The sequence below is a fragment of the Ranitomeya variabilis genome, chromosome 3, assembly GCF_051348905.1.
Source record: "Ranitomeya variabilis isolate aRanVar5 chromosome 3, aRanVar5.hap1, whole genome shotgun sequence".
Classification (NCBI taxonomy): domain Eukaryota; kingdom Metazoa; phylum Chordata; class Amphibia; order Anura; family Dendrobatidae; genus Ranitomeya; species Ranitomeya variabilis.
This window is the reverse complement of record NC_135234.1, coordinates 697,326,027-697,349,174: the sequence shown is the minus strand read 5'-3', so window position 1 is coordinate 697,349,174 and position 23,148 is coordinate 697,326,027.

Sequence of the window (23,148 nt, the reverse complement as noted above, 5' to 3'; positions counted from 1 at the left end):
AAAAAATGCCCAGATCCTTTACAACAGATTGCTTCTTGCGCTTTTTTTAATGGTCTGATCTGATCGGCAAAATGGGTGAGAATAGGACACGCAGAGTTGAACGGAACCGACACGGGAAGCTTTATTAAATTGGTTGGATCTATTTGCTGTCTGCTTTTAAATCAAAGAGTTCATCATGGACAGAGGAATACGGTAATGTGCCCCAAGTGTCACAAAAGCAATGACACAAATACCAAAATAAAATTAAAAAAATCTGCAAAATCTTTAAGAAAGTTTGTTTTTTAGGGGTTAAAAGATTTCTGAATTATTTACAAACATTCCTTTGATGTTGCACCAAATGCTGAATATACTAGCATCATTACAATGAATTTGATGATTATTAGGTTAGAAATATATACGCCTTGTCCTGGCTGATGGGCTCTCACGAATTGGCCAATTTATGCACTAAGCATCTAATATGCTATATAGCAGTAAGGCAGTCCAAATTTAATATATTCAAAGTTAGCATACATCTTAGCACCTATAGAGGCTACTGTATTCTTTTGTTTGTATATTATGCGGTCATATCAGCTTGCACCTGTTCACACTTGCTTTATTCTATTTGGAGGTGCTGGTCAGTTACTATACTATTGGAGGTGGTGACTGCCTTCTTTTCTCACTGACCACTCCTCCCATCAGATTAAAGGGTCATACAGATGAGCATATAAATCAGACGTGTGCTGTCCGATTTTTTTATTGGACAGCACACTGACCTGTATTATTCGATAGCACTATTCAGATGAAGCATTCTTTGCTCGGTCCGTCTGTCCTTGACAAAAATATCGCAACATGCCTTACTTTCTTCTGCACCTCGGATGAGACTCACCCATTCAATTGTATGCATGTGTAAAATAAAATGGATACCATACAGGATTTATTTTTAAATGGAGAGTTTATGGACAAGAAATATTGCTTTGGCTGCCCACCAAATAAAAAAAAGCAAAATAATAAAAAAAAAAAAACATTATTTTTTTTAGAGAAAAAAAACACTTTGGCTATTTAGGTGTTAAAGGATTTCTGAATTATTTCCAAACATTTCTTTGATCTTGCGCCAAATACCGAATGTATCAGCATAATTACAATTTGTGGATCGGAATCGAAAAATGGTTGTAAGACAGGCGATCAATACTGGAAAGTGCTACTAGAAGGGCACTTCATGAAGCCGGCAGTGGATGTAGTCTTGTAATATCAGTGACTGATTACACAGCTGTGCGGCCACATTATCGCACACAACATGACACTTAAACAGAAAATCATTCATCTGACATAAGTTTACAGCAAAACCGTAAAACAGGTCCATCGTAACAAACCTCACGGTAACGCAGACGTGAAATGAAGGCTGGAAACGTTCTCTTCGCCCACACAGTTACTATCAAAAGTAACCTTGTAGAGTGTCCTCTGTACGACATATCGAGAACATTAATGGACCTCAAAAGAAGCCCAGATGTCTGTAAGAAGCAAAATGAAGAATGCAGAATTAAGATTTGTTAACTATTTCCCGTCCAGTGTCACTCATTATTGCTCCTTTATCAAGGTCCTAATATATCACTGGACTCAAGATATAAGGACTTGTTATCACACAAAATATGCACTCAACCAAAGACATAGATCTTAGGAGTGGTTAAATATCATATTTAAGTATATCATACTATTTAAGGGAATTGAAAAAAACTATCATAATTTAAAGGGGTTGTTTCCTTTCATTAAAGGGACTCTGTCACCTTTACCTTTCCTTACCCGCTGGCTGCATGCTGGCTGCAATATTGGATTGAAGTTCATTCTCTGTCCTCCATAGTACACGCCTGTGTAAGACAAGATTGCCTTGTGCAGGCATGTACTACGGAGGACAAAGAATGAACTTCAATCCAATCTTGCAGCCAGCATGCAGCCAGCGGGTAAGGAAAGGGTGAATCAAACAGCCGAAAACCCCGCCTCTATGGCTGAAAATTGTTCCCTCCAAATTCAGGTGAGAGTCCCTTTAAGTTAGTACTTTGTAGAGCCTCCTTTAGCGGCAATTAAGTTGCTTTGGATAAGTCTCTATGAGTTTTAAACATCTTGTCACTGGGATTTTTGCCCATTTCTCAAAACAAAACTGCTCCATCTCCTTCAAAGTTACATGGTTCCCTCTGGTTAACAGCAATCTTCAAGTCTAACCACAGATTTTCAATTGGGTTAAGGTCTGGGCTTCGACTAGGCCACTTAAAAACATTTACATGTTTCCTCTTAAACCACTTGAGTGCTGTTTTAGCAGTATGATTTGGACCATTGTCTTGTAGGAAGGTGAACCTCCGTGTCCCAGTCTCAAATCACTGACAGATTGAAACCGGTTTTGCTCAAGAATAGCTCTGTATTTCGCACCATCCATCTTCTCCGCAACTCTAACCATTTTTCCTGTCCCTGCTGCCGAAAAACATGCCCACAGCATGATGCTACCACCACGATGTTTCACTGGGGGGATGGTATTATTGGGGTGATGTGTTGGTTTGGCACCAGCCATAGTATTTACCTTGGTGGCCAAAAAGATTACATTTAGTCTAATCTGACCACAGCACCTTCCTCCATACATCTGGGGACTCTGCCCCATTTCTTTTGGGAAACTCAAAAAGAGCCTTACAAATTTTGTGTGTGAGTAAAGGCTTTTTTGTGCCCTTTCTTCCATAAAGGTCACCTCTATGGAGTGTATGGCTTATTGTGGTCATAAGAGCAGAGTTTCCTTTGGTCTTTGTACTGCTTCTCTGATTAGTGACCTACTTACCTGGGCTGAGAGTTTTGGTGGGTGACTATCTCTTCTCTGATTTGTTGTTGTACCATGTTCTTTCCATTTGAAGATAATGGATTTCATGGTGCTCCAGGAGACCATTAGAGATTGCAAGAATTCTGACTCACAGACCTGTTAGTTTGGCTTTAAGAAGCCCTCCTACTCTGCACTCCTTACCTATATTAATTGCACCTGTTTGAACTCATTAACTGTATAAAAGACACCTGTCCATACACTGAATCACACTCCAAACTCTCCACCATGGCCAAGACCAAATAGCTGTCTAAGGACACCAGGAACAAAATTGTAGACCTGCACAAGACTGGGATGGGCTACTGGACAATAGACAAGCAGCTTGGTGAAAAGGTAACAACTGTTGGCATAATTAGTAGAAAATGGAAGAAACACAAGGTGACTGTCAATCTTCCTTGGTCTGGGGCTCTATGCAAGATCTTGCCTCATGGGCTAAGTATGATTCTGAAAAAGGTCAGGAATCAGCCCAGAACTACATGGGAGGACATGATCAATGACCTCATGTGACCTAGGACCACAGTCTCAAACATTAATAACACACTATGCCGTAATGCATTCAAATCCTGCAGGGCATGCTTAAAATCCAAGGTCTCCTTGCTCACAACAGCACATATCCAGGCCCATTTTTAATTCACCAACGTCCATTTGGAGGATCTAGAGGAGGCATGGGAGAAGATCATATGGTCAGATGAGACCAAAATAGAAGTTTTTTGTATCAACCCTAAGAACACCGTCCCAATCGAGAAGCATGATAGGGGAAATGTCATACTTTGTGGGTGAATTACTGCAAAGGGGACATGATGACTGCACCTTATTGAAGGGAGGATGGATAGGGTCATATATTGCAGGATTTTGGACAACACCCTCATTCCCTCAGTAAGTGAAGATGGGTCCTGGCTGGGTCTTCCAGCATGACAATGACCCGAAATATACAGCCAGGGCAACTAAGGAGTGGCTCCATAAGAAGCATTTCAAGGTTCTGGAGTGGCATTAGCAGTCTCCAGACCTGCACTTAATAGAAAATCTTTGGAGGAAACTGAAACTCAAGGTTGTCTAGTGACAGCCCTGAAACCTGAATGATCTGCAAAAGATCTGTATGGAGAAGTGGGATAAAATCTGCTGCAGTGTGTCCAAACTTGGTCAAGAACTACCGGAAACGTATGACCTCTGTAATTGCAAACAAAGGTTTCTGTACCAAATATTAAGTTCTGTTTTTCTATTGTATCACATACTTATTTCATACAATAGAATACAAATTAATAATGTAAAAATCATACAATGTGATTTTCTGGATTTTTTTTAAAGATTCTGTCTCACAGTTGAAGTGCACCTATGATAAAAATTACAGACCTCTCCATTCTTTGTAGGTGGGAAAACTTGTGAAATCGGCAATGTATCAAATACTTTTCTTCCCCACTGTACATCATACCGGTATCATTTTTAGATTTATTGTTATGTTGTTCACTAACATAAATAATAAAGAAACACATTTTTCCGAGTCACCAAGTGTCAAAAAAGTTTATTTTTCAAAATAATATAATTGCATTATTGTTGAGCAAAACAACTTGCAGGACTCTGGTCCAGTTGCCTTATTGGTAATTAATTAACGCTGGATCAGAGACCTGTGGACATAATTTTACCTACCGGGCAACCCTGATGCGATGTCATTGTTGCGAACTGACGCAGCTAAACTGAACAAGTACCGGGATGTTGGCAGGTATGCAGAGAACCCACAGATTACTAAAATGGCCTCTTGACCAGGGTCCATCGAATATTTTTACTCAACTGTAAATGACATAGATCAAAATGATGAAATATATCAAGCAATGAAACATCTCTGCTAAAATATAGAAACACAGATCTCATAACTGTGCTTCTGAGAATAATTCTTTTACATTGAAATTTTAATGAAGTAGCAAGACATTCAGGTAGTCAAAACACAGCAGTCTCGCAGGCAGGTCATAAAATAGTAAAGCGGCTCCCTCTAACGAGAGCAGTGCAAATCAATAAGTAAAGATATCATATGAATTTCACAGACTGCAAGAAGAGGAAACACAGAAAGTAAAAAAGGAGATTGCTAATATCTATTTTTTTACTTTTCTTTCCAAGGTTAATATAAAATAGATAGAAAAACATTAGACGTGTGCAATGTGTTCTGCTCACTTATGCAACTTTGCACCAGTTTTTATACAACAAAATTAAATCAAATCATGGTACTACCTGAATTTTAATCATAATTCTAACCACACTATATAGTCTTACCAGCTGTCTATTTCTGAATGTGTTTTTTTTTTGTAATTTTTCTCTTTTTTTTTCAAATAGTTGCTGAATTGTATACCTTTATGTGAGTTAAGGTTTTATCTTTCCTATATTTAGCTCAGAATTCAGTTTCTCTAACATAATTATTGAGTTAAACAAATCGATTTTAAACAAAATTAATTTATAAAATCCCCAAATTCATGGATTTTAGCTAATCCATATTTTGGGGGAATTTATTTGTGCAAATCCACAAAAATAGAGGCCAGTCAGCCACCATATTGCATGATTCATAAGAGCCTGGAAGGGGTTAAAAAACAAGATATACTCACCTCGCTTCTCACCTGTCCGTGCAGCAGCAACTCCTCTCCTGTCCTCTGCTGGCTCCCTAAGTTCTGACTCTGATCCTCTATTAACTCTTCACCAGAACGTTTGGCTCCAACTAGGCTTCCATGCTAGTGATGAGTGAACATGCTCGGTGATACTGGGATATCACTTGAGCAACTGGATGTTCAGATGTGCTCGGTACTTGATGAGCATTGGCCGATACTCTGATTTGAAGCTTGAATTGGCGCCTTTTACATAGCCAGTAAACATGCGGGGATTGCCTGCCAGTTGCTGTAATGCCGTAACCACCTTGGTAGTGCCATTACACCTGGTTGGCCTCATCAGAGGTTATAAAAAAAACCTGCTCCGCCATGCTCGGCACATTGACTCCATTGCACAGCTCAGGGACAGGTGTAAATGGAGGGAGAGAGCAGTTATCCAGGCCTGTGTGTGCACAGTTTAACTAATCAAAGTCCTCTAGTGTTGATACTGGTGCTGAAGCTGAACCATCATACTAAAACCGGAGTCACACTAAACGTATAAAAAATCTGTCCGAGTCTCCCTGCCGAGAGACACGCGAGTGTAATGCAACTGTCCATGCAAGTACAATCCAAATTTTCACACGTAGCATTCGATTTACATCCGAATGCAGTGCGATTGTTATACGATTGCAAAGCGATTTTAACATGAGCTTTTACATAGAGCAATTCTCTGTCTTTTACACATCATTTTCAAAGAAAATATTCATCAAAACACACATGATATATACCGTATTTTCTGGTGTATAAGACGACTGGGCGTTTAAGACGACCCCCAACTTTTCCATATAAAATATGGAATTTGGGATATGCCCGCCATATAAGACGGGGGTCATCTTATATGCCCAGTCATCTTTTACGGCATGTGGTTCCCAGGGTCTGGAGGAGAGGAGACTCTCCTTCAGGCCCTGGGATCCATATTCATGTAAAAAATAAAGAATAGGGGTGAGTATATCCATATTTTTTATTTTTATTCTTTATTTTTTACATGAATATGGATCCCAGGGCCTGAAGGAGAGTCTCCTCTCCTTCAGACACTGGGAACATCTAGGATCGCTCCCTGCACACGCCGTACCCGGCGTATAAGGCGACCCCCGACTTTTGGGACAATTTTTAGGGGTTAAAAAGTCGTCTTATATGCCGGAAAATACAGTATATAGAAATAATAGATAGATAATAGATAAATAGAGGAATGGATAGATAGATAGATAGATAGATAGATAGATAGATAGATAGATAGATAGATAGATAGATTAGATAGATAAAAATAGATAGATAGATAGATAGATAGATAGATAGATAGAATAAAAGCCGGCAATTCTCCTTTCCTGGGTCAGCTGAGAGCTGATATTTTTAGCCTGGGGGAGCCAGTATCCATGGCCCCTTCCTAGGCTATTAATATCATTGACATCAAGCCCATGGCTTAGTAATGGAGAGGTGTCTATCAGTGTGTTTTGCCCACGGACACACGGTCTGTGGAAACACACTGACATGTGCACAGACCTATTCACTTGAATAGGCAAATAGCGCTCTGTTCCTCTCGAGTCTCTACGTATGGCTAAGTACAGTGCCTTGCGAAAGTATTCTTCTCCCTGGAACTTTTCAACCTTTTCCCACATATCATGCTTCAAACATGAAGATACCAAATGTACATTTTTGGTGAAGAATCAACAACAAGTGGAACACAATTGTGAAGTTGAACGAAATTTATTGATTATTTTAAATTTTTGTGGAAATTCAAAAACTGAAAAGTGGGGCGTGCATTATTATTCGGCCCCCTTACTTTCAGTGCAGCAAACTCACTTCAGAAGTTCATTGTGAATCTCTGAATGATCCAATGTTGTCCTAAATTCCTAAAGATGATAAATATAATCCACCTGTGTTTAATCAAGTCTCCGAATAAATGCACCTGCTCTGTGATAGTCTCAGGGTTCTGTTTGAAGCACAGAGAGCATCATGAAGACCAAGGAACACAACAGGCAGGTCCATGATACTGTTGTGGTGTTTAAAGCTGGATTTGGATACAAATTGATTTCCAAAACTTTAAACATCCTAAGGAGCACTGTGCAAGCGATCATATTGAAATGGAAGGAGTATCATATCACTGCAAATCTACCAAGACTCGGCCGTCCCTCTAAACTTTCATCTCAAACAAGGAGAAGACTGATCAGAGGAGATGCAGCCAAGAGATCTGCAGCAGAGATCTACAGCTGAGGTGGAACAATCTGTCCATAGGACAACAATCAGTCGTATACTGCACAAATCTGGCCTTTATTGAAGAGTGGCAAGAAAAAAGCCATTTCTCGAAGATATCCATAAAAAGTGTTGTTTAAAATTTGCAACAAGCCACCTGGGAGACACACCAAACATGTGGAATAAGGTGCTCTGTTCAGATGAAACCAAAATCGAACTTTTTGGCCACAATGCCAAACGATTTGTTTGGCGTAAAGGCAACACAGATCATCACCCTGATCACACCATCCCCACTGTTAAACATGGTGGCGGCAGCATCATGGTTTGGGCCTGCTTTTCTTCAGCAGGGACAGGGAAGATGGTTAAAATTGATGGGAAGATAGATGGAGCCAAATACAGGACCGTTTTTGAAGAAAGCCTGTTGGAGTCTGCAAAAGATCTGAGACTGGGATGGAGATTTGTCTTCCAACAAGACAATGATCCCAAACATGAAGCAAAATCTACAATGGAATGGTTCACAAATAAACGTATCCAGTTGTTAGAATGGCCAAGTCAAAGTCCAGACCTCAATCCAATCGAGAATTTGTGGATAGAGCTGAAAACTGCTGTTCACAAACGATCTCCATCAAACCTCACTGAGCTGGAGCTGTTTGCCAAGGAAGAATGGGCAAGAATTTCAGTCTCTCGATGTACAAAACTGATAGAGACATACCCCAAGCGACTTGCAGCTGTAATTGCAGCAAAAGGTGGCACAACAAAGTATTAAGTTGAAGGGGCCAAATAATATTGCACACCCCACTTTTCAGTTTTTGAATTTCCACAAAAATTTAAAATAAGCAATAAATTTCGTTCAACTTCACAATTGTGTTCCACTTGTTGTTGATTCTTCACCAAACATTTACATTTGGTATCTTTATGTTTGAAGTATGATATGTGGGAAAAGGTTGAAAAGTTCCAAGGAGCCGAATACTTTCGCAAGGCAGTGTAGTACTGTACAGCCACATACGGGGTATTGCCTCATTCAGTAGAAATTGTGAGACAAATTTTGGTGCCATTTTTACCCACTTTTTGTGTGAATATGTAAAATCTTTGGCTAAAACAAAATTTTGGTGGTAAAAATGTAGTTATTTTGTCTTCACTTCCCAATGGTATAAAATTCTGTGACACACCCACAGTGTCAATATGTCCACTACATCCCTAGATGAATTCATTGAGAGGTGTAGTCCGTAAAATGGGGTCACTTATGTGGGGTTTCTGCTGTTCTGGCACCTCATGGGCTCTCCCAGTGGGTTATGGCACCTGCAAACCATAACAGTAAAATCTGGCGCTCCTTGTCTTCTGAGCTTTGCACTGTGCCTGAAAAATATTTGCTGATTATGTATAGGGTATTGGCACATTCAGGAAAAAATGGACCTCAATGTGTTGTAAAAAAAATTCCTATTAGCCCTTAGAAAAATTAAAAACAACATTTTAGTGGTAGAAATGTAACTTATTCTATCTTCACCGCTCAGTGGTATAAAATTATGTGAGGCACATGTGGTGTTAAAGGGAATCTGTCACCCCAAAAATCGTATACAAGCTAAGGCCACCGGTAACAGGGGCTAATCTACAGCATTCTGTAATGCTGTAATAAGCCCCCAATGTAACCTGAAAGGTAAGAAAAACAGGTTATATTATACTCACCCAGGGGCGGTCCCGCTGCGGTCTGATCTGATTGGTGTCGCTGTCCGGGTCCGGTGCCTCCTAGCTTCATACGATGATGTCCTCTTCTAGTCTTCCTGCCGTGGCTCCGGCGCAGGCGTACTTTGTCTGCCCTGTTGAGGGCAGAGCAAAGTACTTCAGTGCACAGGTGCCGGGAAAGGTCAGAGAGGCCCAGCGCCTGCGCATTGCAGTACTTTGCTCTGCCCTCAACAGAGACAATACGCCTGCGCAAGGGCCACGGCAAGAAGACAAGAAGATGATGACATCGTATGAAGAAAGGAGGCACCGGACCCGGACCGCGATGCCCTCTGTGATTTAACCGCATGAAAACTCAAGTTTGATAATTGCGAAATGTTCAAAATTTTCTCCAAATTTCCATTTTTTTCACAAATAATCATCATAAAGTCATATCAAAGACATTTTACCACTACCATGAAGTACAATATGTCACGAAAAAACAGTGTCAGAATCACTGGGATCCATTGAAGCGTTCAAGAGTTATTACCTCATAGAGGGACAGTGGTCAGAATTGTAAAAATTGGCTTCGTCTTTAACATGCCAACCATCCTCGGGGGTTCAGGGGTTAATTGAAAGAATGACAGAGACTCCTTTTCAAATCTTAATTAAACCATACTTACAATCTCACCCATTCCACCAATGCCATTGTCTTCTTCAAAAGAGTTAAAATAAAAAACGACATTCCTCACCTTTCCACAGGGAAGATGATAATCCATTTGTCCCACGACAGGTCTAGCTCTGCTACATATAGAAAGCAGGCAGCATGGTTGCATGAAGTGACCATACAGCCTTTCATCCAGCAGATACACTGGGCAGCATGTGCTCAGTGTCTCCCTGTGAATTCCTATTACATATCTGACAGTACCGCGATCACGAGTAAGATCTTCTGCTCGCGGTGCATTCAGACAGATCATGGGAGTTCACAGCCAATTAACTCACTTCACCTATCTGACATCAGCGGGAGCATCATGGGAAAATTTCCTACAGCGCTCTAGGTGTTATCAGACAGGTAATAAGAGTTGACAGGGAGACACTGAGCACACGCTGATCAGTGTCTCTGCTGGATGACAGGCTGCATGGTCGAATCATGCAACCATGCAGCTTGCCATCTAGATATAGCAGAGCTAGATCTGTCGTGGCCCCATACTAGCCTGAGAGTATCAGCCCCCAGCTGTCAGCTTTAGCAAGGCTCACTGTCAAATATGGGGGTTCCTCATGCCGTTTTATTAATTACTTATTTAAATAATTTAAAAAGTCGGAGTGATAACTAGCCTTGCTAACGCTGACAGATGAGGGTTGCAGCCCCTAGTTGTTAGTTTTGCCTGGCTGGTTATCAAAAATACAGGAGAACCCACACCATTTTTTTAAAATTATTTGTTTACTCCCATCATCTGCACCTGCTCTCGCTGTTATTAGTGACAGCAGGCATCGGCTGATGGGAGCAGTAGTCCCATCAGCTGATACCTGTGACCAGAGGTAAACTTTATACCTCCAGTCACAGCTGCGCACTCACGCTGTTTTTGACAGCGTGGGAACTGTGGCTCTCTGACCGAAGGTGATAATTTTACCGTTGATCAGGAGCGGTGTTTGCTGCTCTGTCATGCACATGACAGCACGACAAACACACGGGGTTCGGAGGGCCAAACCCGAATACTGGGTGTTCAGCAAAGATGCTGAACTTTACTGTTCGGGTTCACTCATCTCTAATTGTAACTAAAAAAATACGTTTATTATACATAACATCTAACTTCTTTGTATGACAAAAATCTAGCCTCCGGCAATCATCACTAGGAAAAAGATGACTGAGGACTAGTGTTGAGCGATACCGTCCGATACTTGAAAGTATCGGTATCGGAAAGTATCGGCCAATACCGGCAAAGTATCGGATCTAATCCGATACCGATACCCGATACCAATACAAGTCAATGGGACACAAGTATCGGACGGTATCCTGATGGTTCCCAAGGTCTGAAGGAGAGAAAACTCTCCTTCAGGCCCTGGGATCCATATTAATGTGTAAAATAAAGAATTAAAATAAAAAAATATTGCTATACTCACCCTCTGACGCAGCCTGGACCTCACCGAGGGAACCGGCAGCGTTGTTTGCTTAAAATGCGCGCTTTTACTTCCTTCCGTGACGTCACGGCTTGTGATTGGTCGCGTGCCGCCCATGTGGCCGCGACGCGACCAATCACAGCAAGCCGTGACGTAATTTTCAGGTCCTCAATGCCTAATTCTAGGCATTCATGATTTTAAAATTACGTTCCGGCTTGTGATTGGTCGCGTCGCGGTCACATGGGCGACGCGACCAATCACAAGCCGTGACGTCACGGGAGGCAGGAGACGCGCACATTTTTAAAATTACGTCACGGCTTGTGATTGGTTGCGTGCCGCCCATGTGACCGTGACGCGACCAATCACAGCAAGCCGTGACGTAATTTCAGGTCCTGAATGCAGAAATAGGCATCAGGACCTGAAATTACGTCACGGCTTGCTGTGATTGGTCGCGTCGCGGTCACATGGGCGGCACGCAACCAATCACAAGCCGTGACGTAATTTTAAAAATGCGCGCGTCTCCTGCCTCCCGTGACGTCACGGCTTGTGATTGGTCGCGTCGCCCATGTGACCGCGACGCGACCAATCACAAGCCGGAACGTAATTTTAAAATCATGAATGCCTAGAATTAGGCATTGAGGACCTGAAAATTACGTCACGGCTTGCTGTGATTGGTCGCGTCGCGGCCACATGGGCGGCACGCGACCAATCACAAGCCGTGACATCACGGAAGGAAGTAAAAGCGCGCATTTTAAGCAAACAACGCTGCCGGTTCCCTCGGTGAGGTCCAGGCTGCGTCGGAGAGGTGAGTATAGCAATATTTTTTATTTTAATTCTTTATTTTACACATTAATGTTGTTTCGATATCGATACCCGATACCACAAAAGTATCGGATCTCGGTATCGGAATTCCGATACCCGCAAGTATCGGCCGATACCCGATACTTGCGGTATCGGAATGCTCAACACTACTGAGGACAGATTTATAATTGATGACCATGTAAAAATTATAAATCAGTCTTTTTTAAGTTGCCCCTAGTGGTGGCTTTTTGACTAACTCTTTGAATCAAACTAAATATTTTATAATATTTGTTAATAATTAGATTGTGATCTATGGGGTAACGTTTCTCCTTGTGGAGATAGACAAGCCAGACCTGGCATGTCAGAGTGAGGAGACTTCCATTGTCTCTCTCTACAAGGAGAAACGTTACCCCTTAGATCCCAGTCTTAAGTCTCTCACCTAGTCAAATCAGATTTCATACTTTGCACTGATGAGGGCCAATACCCGAATCACTATGTCTGCAAATTGAGATTCTGATTTGGCTTTTATCCTAAGTCATATGACTAGGCTCTTCAAAGGGTCGATAATGAATTTTAGGATTGCTACTTCCAATAGGTGGCAATAGAGTTCAAGTCCTCTTCGTCTCTTCAGAGGCAATTTGCATATTGAATAATTAGATGATATATGTTCCATTAGGCTTCTTTCACACTTCAGTTTTTTGGCGTCAGTCACTTCCGACATAATGACGGATCGACGGATCCGTCACAATAGTTGAAAAAACGGATGTAACAGATCCGTTTTTTTGACGGATCCGTTACTCGGGGGTTGTATATACTTTTTGGAGCATGCGCAATTGAAAAAAATTGAAAAAACGGATTGGGGCGACGGATCCGCCGAAATGACGGTCGCAACGGATCCGTCGCCCATAGGTGGCCATTCTATGAAATGACGGACGCGACAGATCCGTCGCGATCCGCCATTTCAACGCAGACAAAAAACGTTGCAATGACCGTCAATGTCTAGATGACGTCCGCCAAATTTTGACGGATCCGTCGCATGACGGATGGAACGGACGACCATCCGTCACAATCCGTCGCTAATGCAAGTCTATGGGGGAAAAAACGGATCCGTCGAAAAAAAAAAACGGATCCGTTTTTTGAGGAAAATGGCGGATTTAGACTGACGCCAAACAACTGAAGTGTGAAAGAGGCCTTACACAGAGAAGTGGCATGTAATAAGAAACTTCTTAAGGGACATAACATTTCTTGGATGACTAGATTACATATCACCAATGTCAGTACTTACACAACAGATTGTGTTCCATTTCAGATATAATGTATGATTAGTATATAATCATCTCATTACCATAACATGTAATGAGCTGACACAAATACAATACCCTCAAGGGGCTTTATTCATCAAGTGAAAATCAAAGTTCTTAAGATTTTACTTAGCACGAGAGCCTTAGATTTTGCCTGCACTGTTATATTTAGAATAGAGAAAAGCGATTTCTGATTAACTGCTACATTTCTACAAATGTAAATCATTCATAATCATAAAATAATTTGCTCAAATTATAAGATCAGCACATTGAATGCTAAAACATGGGGCACCATGTGTCAGTGTAAAGCACATTGGATTCTAAAACATGGGGTGCCGTGTGTCAGTGTAAAGTCAAGTGTCCACAACTTTATTTTCAGAGTGCTTTCCATGAAAAAAAATGACAGCACTCAGATCAATATTATTCAATTGGGCTGTTCAGATGATTTTTTTTTTCCACGGACTGGATCTGCTGTGGAAAAACAATTGTACCATGCAGAAGTTTCTTCTGTATTTAGGATGCGACTCACCTGCTCAAGTCTATGGGTGCCCTAAAAATTGGATCCCTTATGCATAAACTATAAAGCATCTGATTTTTAAGAATATATTGCAATCATTTATTACAGGAAACTGTATTTAGTTTAGTAAATTTTAATAACCGCTGATGTGTAAAAACAGATGCCATTAAGTTCCCATACAGATTGCATACGACAATTCAGTTGGAAATTGTTGCTTTCTGGATGAAATTCGGATGATTTTTTATACACTCCTGAACAAAATGGCTAGAATCACACAATCATATCAGAGTGTGATCAGAGTGTGATCTGATTTTCTCGGATGAGAAGAAGATGAAAAAAAAAAACGTCTTCTCCACTCTGTCAGTTTGTAAAAATTGGACCGCACTCGGACTTCCCCGATTTTTTAACACAGACCCATTGACGATCCGATTTACAGAGGCAAATCATGCACGCTGCAATTTTTTCCTCAGACAGACTCTGTCCAAGGATAAACCATCGGACATGTGCACGGCCTCACAGAATAACACTGAGTGAAATGTCGATGTTTTGTCGGATCGCGCTCGATCCAAAATACTGTTGTCTGCACAAGCTCTAAATCTGAAAGGCCTATTATGTTGCAATACACAAGCACTGCAGTATGCTAAAGCAGAGATCCTAAAAAAAACAAGTAAGACTAAGTAAAAAATAATAAAAAATCTTCAATAAAAAATCCAAAGAAAAACAAAATTACATAAAAACATGGCAAACAATTACAAATACAGTTGTTATGTGGAAATAAAAACCTACATGTAATTGGCTTCTAGAATGAACAAAGTTATAACCGTCACATTATTTAACACATAATATAAATAAAAAACTTGCCAAAAGTAGTTTTTGATCATCCTGCCACACAAAGACTGGAATAAAAAAATTAAAAAAAACCAAAAGTCAGATGTACATAAAGCTATTCAACCCACAAAAAAACAAGCCTTCACATATCTCTACTGGAGAGATCTGACCTGAAGAATAAAGTTGTCTTATCACTTATACAGCAAAGTAAACAATGTAAAGAAAAAAATCCGGATTTACTGCTTTTATATATTCAAAATGTCTAAAAATGAATAAATAAGTAATATAAAAATGGTATCAATAGAAAGTGCAAAAAATAGAGCTCCATCAATGGAAAAATAGAAAAGTTAATATGGCGATACAAGTGTTACTAGTGTGTTTATTGTGCCAAAGTAGTAAAGTATGATATATTAACTTGATATCACTGTAACTTTTACTTATTCATAGAATGCAGCTACCATGTTACTTATGCGAAATGTCTGACAAAAAACAAGAACCTTAGGCTGTGTTCACATGTGGTGTTTTTGCAGTTTTTTTTCTGCAGCCAAAATCTTCCCTTTTGGCAATTAAAATGCTGCATATGAAATGCAGCTATTTGCCGCCAATCAGGATGCCGACTCCTCACTGAAGCTGCTCACTCGCTTCACCTGTGGGTGGAACAAGCGGTGGCCACAGGCACGTATGAGCAAGGCATCAGTGTTAGCTTGCAGATACATTGTGTGCGTTCCCTGCTCACCCAGTATCAGTGTGCAGACTCAGATATGCAAAATGATATGGAACAACGTTCACTCTCAGCTTCAGAGACATGTCAGTCTCCACCTGCTTTATTATGCCAATAAGATGGCGTGGCGGTGCACCAAGGCATAGGCCGCACGAAGGGATTGGCAATGCCACACCCGCCAACTCACCGATCACCTGTTCCTGGTGTTGACAGCAGCCCGATGTGATCAATTCCAGAGCTGCACAGCACTGGATGCAACCGGGTGGATGTGCAGTTCCTATCTGCAATCACTATACAAGTGAAGAAGCTGCACTGTTCTGGTCTGAAATGGACCACATTTGCCCTCCGACAACACTGGGAACAGCTGATCATTGGGGTGCAGGGTGTCATAACCCCACCAATCTCCTATTGATGACCTATCCTAAGGGCACAGTCAGGCAGCCATATAAATCGGACCTAGATCATACTGCAATACTTGGACTGGCTGACTTGTTATGACTTTTACGGCCGTCTGACTGCGCCTCTAGGATAGGTCATTAATATAAAAATACTAGACAACCCCTTTAAATGTAACCTCTGGTTTTACTACATTTATTTGTTTGCCTTTCCCAATTATTTCAGCCATCTTTTTATTTTAAAATCATTTTTCTCTCATTATAAGAGACAATCCCATTAGCTAAATGTAATCCATATTTACAGAGTTCCGTAAATATTTGGCAGCGTGAAACTTTATTATCAGCAGTTATGTCCATATAGTAAATTGCTTTTAATTCCAAAATGCAAGCGATAAATGAGAGAAATATAAATCAATACACCACTCTGACTGTATAATTATCTCTGTAATTTTGTTTTATGTTTTTCTGCGATCAATAAAATGTTTTCACGGCATATTAATTCATTTTACATTTTGTTACCATCTTCTTTGAATAGAAGTAGAGTCGGTTTGCTATGTATATTTGGGGAAAAAATTAGATAAATATGTCCAAGTTACAATAATTGGGATTGTCACGAGAGCTAGCTGGTCCTCTATATTCTATAGATAGCGCATGTCTACAGTATAGGGCACAGAGAGGCTATCATTTATTTTGGGATTAACTCATTATTTAGACATTTTAAGATTAAAAATTGTTACACATTTATGACAAATATTCTTTAGGGACTGATGATCTCTTATTTGCCAACATTGGTTCCTAAGCCTACACGTGGACAGAGTTTTTTGAGGCTGTAAAAAATTACGAGTTTATGTTCTAAATAAAAAATATGTTTTCTAGTGGAAATCACTTCATGATTTTCTCTTTTGTGGAGGAGTTTTTGGTGGAGTTTTTAATTTCCTGAAGCTGTTTTGAAGTGTTTTGTAAGAGTTTTTTTTCCTAAAGCTTATATTTTTGGCAGTCTTTTGATTGAACAGTGTCCAGTTTGGAGTGGATTCTGTCACAATCTGCTTTAAAGAAGTGACTTGCACTTTCTTTTTTCCCAGCAGGTGTTTTTCAAACTCTGAAGGGGAGAAAAACACTCAAAATTTTAAACATATGAAAAGCAAAGCGGTTTTCCAACAGAAATGAAAAAGAAAAGTCTGAAGCATTTTTGAAACTTGTGAAAACTTTAAAAACTGTGCCCAAATACCCTCAGGCTATGTATAAAGAGTTTTTTTTCCAATAAGTTTTTGGAGCAGAAAGTAAACAGACACTGATCAGAAACTTTCCAAATCTCTTCAAAAACAGTAAACTCTTCAATAACATGGAGGTACTGATCAGTTTCTTTTTCGAAATTTCAGCAGAAAAACTCACTCAGAGCTAACTAAATACTACAGAAAGCAAATTCATGTTCTTCACCTGCAGATTATTCTTTACTAGTTATGTCCTATTTTGTTCTGTAGATAGAATAAAATTGGCTTCTAGAACAATCACTGTGGGTGTTCAGCTCTCTGTGCTTACTTCCATCCTCCCTATTCCTTGCCATACTAGTCAAAAATAGCAGCTCTTGTCAAAACTTAGAATCTTTTTAGTTTATGACTATCTGCCATTTTCTTGTGGAGTTCTGGCTGCCGGTCTTTTTCCTCTGGTGCTGGGTTTGTCTTGGGTCAGGTGTTTGTTTCACTCTTTATTTAACCAGGACCTACCTCCCAGTCCTTGCTGGACAACAGTGTTAATCTGCTTGAGCTCTTGCTTGGAGCTTTGTTTAGTGTTCTGTGTGTGTTATTTGTGCAGTACTGGTACCTCTGGTTCTGCTAGCCTTAGTTTCTGTGTTCTATTGGTTTCTGCAGCCTTCTCTGTGTTTTCTACTAGGAGGTGACCGGTTTTTGGACCCAGTCCTTAGTTCTTTTAGGGAACCCCTTCCCCTTATCTATAGGTCTTCGCTTGAGATTATCCTAGGATTGTTGGTGGGTCTATTTGCAAGGAGGGGGTTGACCACTCCATCGTAGGGTTTCAGCCTAGTCATAGTGCAGGGTCAGTTTTCCCCCTTTTACTTTAGTCCCGATTTGCAGATCCGTAACAAAAACATTTTCTGATCTGTAGTGATTAGTAGGTATTAAAAGTGTTACAAATAACTGGTGAAAAGTAATTAAGAAATGGCAGTTAAAAGGAACAGTGGAGGTCAAGATAAGGTCTGGAAGACCAAGCAAAATTTCAGTGAAAGCTGTTCGTAAGATTGCTGGAGAGGCAAATCAGAACCCTCACTTGACTGCAAAAGATCTTCAGAAAGATTTAGTAGACTCTGGAGTTGTGGTACATTGTCCTACTGTTCAGAGACACCTGCACAAATATGGCCTTCATATTTCAGAGTCTTCAGAGGAAAACCTCTCTTGCATCTTCACTACAATATTCAGCATCAGAAAAGTGCAAAAGAACATCTAAACAAGTCTGATGCATTTTGGAAACAAGTCCGGTGGACTGATGAGGTTACAATAGAACTTTTTAGCCGCAATGATCAATAGTATGCATGGAGATAAAAGGGCACAGAATTTCAGGAAAAGTACATCTCGCCAACCATTAAGCATGGTGGTAGATCAATCATGCTTTGGGGTTGTGTTGCTGTCAATGGCACAGTGAACATTTCACTGGTAGAGAGGAGAATGGATTCAATGAAATTTAAACATATTCCTGATGCAAACATAAGACCATCTGCTAAAAAGCTGAAGTTGAAAAGAGGATGGCTTCCACAAACAGATAATGATCCTAAACACATGTCAAAATCCACAATATACTACCTCAAAAGGCGCAAGCTGAAGGTTCTACAATGGCCCTCAGTCTCCTCATCTGAACATCATTGAATATCTGTGGTTAGACCTCAAAAAAGCAATGCATGCAAGACGACCCAGGAATCTCACAGAACTGGAAGAATTTACCAAGGAAGAATGAATGAAAATCCCTCATTCAAGAAATGAAAGACTCTTGGCTGGCAACAAAAAGCCTTTACAAGCTGTGATACTTTCTAAAGGAGGTGATGCTAGGTACTAACCTTGCTGGGTGCCGAAACTTTTGCATCAACCCATTTTCCTTTTTGTAATTTTTAAAATGTAAAAGATGAAAATATATATTTTTTTCTTTAAAAGACAAAGGAAATGTGTCATCTTTAACTTTAGGCCTTTTAGAGATCATTTCATATTCAACTTGTTTAACTGTTCACAATAACAGTAATTTTGACCGGGGCCTATACTTTTTAATGCCACTTTACTTGCCCAGGAATACTTGCAGGGTGAGGCCCACCCTGAGAAACTGCCATTCTGTATCAACATGTACTGCATATCCACACAGTTAAACTCTGCAGTATAGAAATAAGAGCCATAGCTTCCCTGCTCTACCCCTCAATTTTCTGTAGACAACAGGTCGGTGTAGGTTTATGGCCTGCAGAACACCAGAAGCATGCACAGTACAGTAAGGAGATGAAGGCGTTGCCCATATTACCACCGCAAAGACATGTATGTTGTTGCAGGGCATTAGGGTGTTTGAATGCTTAATTACCTGTATTGATAGTGATAGGTTGTGTTCTGCCAGCACCAGGTAGCCTACAGGGTAAATAGTTGACACTAGCTAAGAGTGGAAGGGGATAAAGTGAAGAGATAGTGGGGAGGTTCCTGTCAGGAGATAGATAGGGCTTGGCTTGCTACTAGATCAAACCTCAGGTCTAATTAATCAGCAGAAGTCAGGATCTCTGAAGTAAGTGGAGACCGTGGCAATGGATAACGTTTTCTGGAGAAGAGGCAAGGAAACATGTTAGATGGAGTGAGTGATTCTCAGTATACGAAGCCTGAGGCAGGAAGCCTACTGGGATCGTACATAGTTTTCTCACAGTCAAGTGAGCAAGCAGCTCTCAGAGCGAAATCAGGATGAAAACAGAGAGGGCACCGTGTGGTAATTCCAAGGCATTGGATAGCAGAGAAGCTAAGTAATGGCCATAGTGGTATAAGTAGCTCCCTGAAGGGGAAAAGGATGCTGAACTGCTGCTTGAGAAATAGGATTCTCACTTACCGGTTAGTGGTGCTGTTGTTGGGGACTAGAAAACCCCATGAAGTACTGTGCTGGGTGGTGGTGACGCTAGAGTAAGAAAGGCTAACAACAAGAGTGAAGTGAGCTCAGGAAGGAATGGGAATGGGTATGAAGATATCATATGTACTAGGAGAAACAATCACAACATTTTGCACCTTCTATCCACCGTACATACTTCCGTATAACTTATTGTTAAGTAAGACAATTTTTTTTTTTGAGTGGTGACCTCCCGCATTGAACTCTACAACATCTGGTCCTAGCCAGCCGGTCAATAGCATTATGCAGTCTGCAAGGGCACAGATAAAGTCCACACACCTAGCCAGGACTTCCATTTTCCTGTAGCCTGTGGAACACGAGTACCTCACCCACGGCTACCACCATGTGCAACGTTACAGGACATCAGAGTCCTGGCAAAAGGGGCACAATGATGCCACTGTGTTGCTCCGCTTGCACCAAGTTGTTTACCGTGGCAATGAACTTTCCAGATCTTTGATTAGGTGAGTATATAATGTGTATTTTTTTATTTTAAATCAGTACTTAAGTGGGAATTATACTGTGTGGTGGGGGCAACAGTGTAGCCATCATACTGTGTGGGGAATCATATTGTGATTGGGTTGTAGGATAATCATATTGTGTGTGCCATCATACAGGGGTGGGGGCTGGTGGGAAGAAATTAAAAGGAATGGCCAACGTAACTTTTCTTAACCATTTCAGGACCACCCATTGTATATTTACATCCACATTTCTATGCCACTTAGCTTAACTGACATATACATGTACTCATTGTTCTGCTGCTGATTGTGTCTCACACCCAGATCTTGATATTATTAATGACTTCTAGTCTTTGTGGCATTATTGAAAATTAATTTGGTCTAGGTCCCGATCACGTGACCTCTGATTACCAAGCATGTCTCTCATTGGAAACAAATTTTATTAGAGTCGATGCTGTAAAAAAAAAAATTCTATCTCTCTCATGTCTTCTGTCAGAATGACACGGCATGAGGGGTATAAGCCTTTAAAATTATATATTACTGAAATTGTTTCATTGTTTATCTGTTTTATGTCTACTTCACTAAAATTAATGGGATATGTTCTCACTATTTGTAAGCTCAGTTTGATGGCATTGCTCTCTTTTGTAGAGGTCATGACAGACAAACATTACAAAAAACATAATTTCCTTGTCTGTAAAACTCCTGGGGAGGACACTCCCAGAAAACAGGGGTCTTGTTCTTGTAGTATTGAGTCAGTCATGCATTGGACATCATTGTGCAAGGGAGAATTGGGGGATTAATTTTTGGGATAAACAATATAGATTAAACCAATGGCTTTAGAGAAAAATATAGATATATTTGAAAAAAGTGTATATTTTTCCTGTTTACGTCCATTTATGACGTCAGTTGACCTTCAAAATAAAAATATATCCACTCCAACAAAGTGAAAAATGTAATTGATCTTGCAGCATTTCAATGTGTAAAACTTTGCTCTCGTCAATAAGTTCCATCTGGTCATGAAGGAGTCAACAAATATCTATCAGTCTGCTCTATGTGAAAAACTGTGGATAAGAAAGCTGTTTTTTAGTTAAATAAGTCTGATGGACAGATTGTATCTGGACATTTTCCTACAAATTATTTATGTTGATATGATGTTTTTTAATGCGAGGTTCAGGCTTACAATTTAATTCCAAAGATATATACATTATTTTAGTTTTTGGTCATTGAAATTCACATTCTAGTTAGCATGTAATATTGATCATTGCTTTGACTGGCCTTACTGGATGTCACAGAGAAAACCAATAAAACAACGCTTTAGCAATGATTCACGAAAATGGTAATTACATCAAAAGCCTGGAGCAACGTATTACCGCATTATTGTGATTTATATCCCATTTGATTTTATTCAATGAGAGCAGTAGGTGTTATCATTCATTTAATTTATTTCATGGCCAGCAGCGAGTCTCGTGATTCAGTTTACATTTGGAGAAAATATTTAGGGACCAAGTGTGACGCTAGTCACAACTTAAGGACACGCCGTGAGGTGGGGAAGTCAGGGAGTCCTAGGTCAAAAGCCAGGAGGGTACGTCATAAACAGAAGGGTGAGGCAAAGGTCCACCTCCACAATGAATGGTTCTTGGAGATCGGTTTGATTAAAACAGGAACAGACATAAAACACCCTTTCAACAATCTTCCAATTTTTCAAAAGCCCTAACAGTGTTCGGTGGCCAGCCTTGAGATGCACCCCTTTACGTGTTAGGTCATAGTAACATAGTTAGTAAGGCCGAAAAAAGACATTTGTCCATCCAGTTCAGCCTATATTCCATCATAATAAATCCCCAGATCTACGTCCTTCTACAGAACCTAATAATTGTATGATACAATATTGTTCTGCTCCAGGAAGACACCCAGGCCTCTCTTGAACCCCTCGACTGAGTTCGCCATCACCACCTCCTCAGGCAAGCAATTCCAGATTCTCACTGCCCTAACAGTAAAAAATCCTCTTCTATGTTGGTGGAAAAACCTTCTCTCCTCCAGACGCAAAGGTCAGTAATGCTTTCAGGCCTCTAGGTTGGACCCAAACTATTATAGCTTGTACCTTCCCAGGATACATTTTTAAACCCATCAGCCAATAAAAAGAACCCCAGGAATGAAATTTCTTGAATAGAAAAAATGTATTTCTCAATATTATTAAACAAAGAAATCTCCCTCAACATCTGTAATGTTACATGGACTTGTTTCAGGTGAGAATCCAAATTAGGCAAAAAAAATATATATATATCATCAAGGTAAATCACAACAAATCTCCCAATGCAATCAGAAGAAAAATCATTCATAAGTATTTTTAAATACTGCTGGTGCATTAGTTAACCCAAATGGCCGTTCTGAAGTAGCTACGTTTTGTCAATAGCAAAAATTTGAATTGGTTTTTCCAGAATAACAGTCCCTAATCTTAATTTCAGAACCAGTCCCTAATCAATAAAGTTAGCTGCAGATCCGCAGTTTATATAAGCCAATGCTGACAATACCTGGTTCTTGAATAACAAAACCGTATTAAACAATACTTTATCAGAGGGAAAAAAGG